Below are 875 nucleotides of genomic sequence, written 5' to 3'. Positions count from 1 at the left end.
ATTAATGGATGTTAATAATCCATTTTGTTTGTAGCTGTTTCTCCCTATCTGCAAGTGAAGGTTCCGAATATTTTACTCCATTTGCACCATCGTGACCAACTCTACTTTTAGAGACAGCTCTTCTCCAGCTATATTTTGAGTGTCTTCCAACCTGAGGTGTTCATCACCTGGCACAATATCTGACAATATTCTGGAAGTATTCATAATGTTTTTACCCCCAGGGCTATATCTGATAATATTCTGATGTTATTCATAAGGTTTTCAGTGATCACAGTTTGTCATGATCGATACGACCGAAAGCCTTTGCATAGTCAATAAAGCACAGATAAACAACTTTCTGGTATTCTCTTCCTTCAGCCGAGAACCACTGATGTCAGCCTAGATCCATTGATATCATATGTCTCTAATTCCATGTCCTTGTCTGAATCTTTCTTGACCCTCTGACAGTTCCCTGTCAGTGTACTGTTGCAGCCACTTTGAATTATCATTAGCAACATTTTACTTGCTGTGATATTAATGGCAATGTCCAATGATTTCCATACCTTTTTGCATCCCAATCAGCAGTATCAGTACATCTTGATTGCATGTTTGGCAAATTTCAGACAGAAGAAGTTGGTAGAATTCTTCAATTTCATCATCACTGGCTTAAGTGATATGTAAATTGGAAAAACAGCGGTATTAACTGGTCTTCCTTAAAGACATAATGGTTGTATGAACTGGTCTACCAAAAGTCTCTTCAAGGCAATCTAGGCTTTCACTATTGTTGTTGTTGTTGTTAAGTGCCACTGAGTCGGTACCAACTCATAGTAACCCTATGTACAGCAGAAGTAAACACTGCCCAGTCCTGGGCCAGCCTCATAATTGTTGCCACACTT

The sequence above is a fragment of the Chrysochloris asiatica genome, unplaced genomic scaffold (genome assembly GCF_000296735.1).
Source record: "Chrysochloris asiatica unplaced genomic scaffold, ChrAsi1.0 scaffold00046, whole genome shotgun sequence".
NCBI lineage: Eukaryota > Metazoa > Chordata > Mammalia > Afrosoricida > Chrysochloridae > Chrysochloris > Chrysochloris asiatica.
This window is presented reverse-complemented; position numbering follows the sequence as displayed.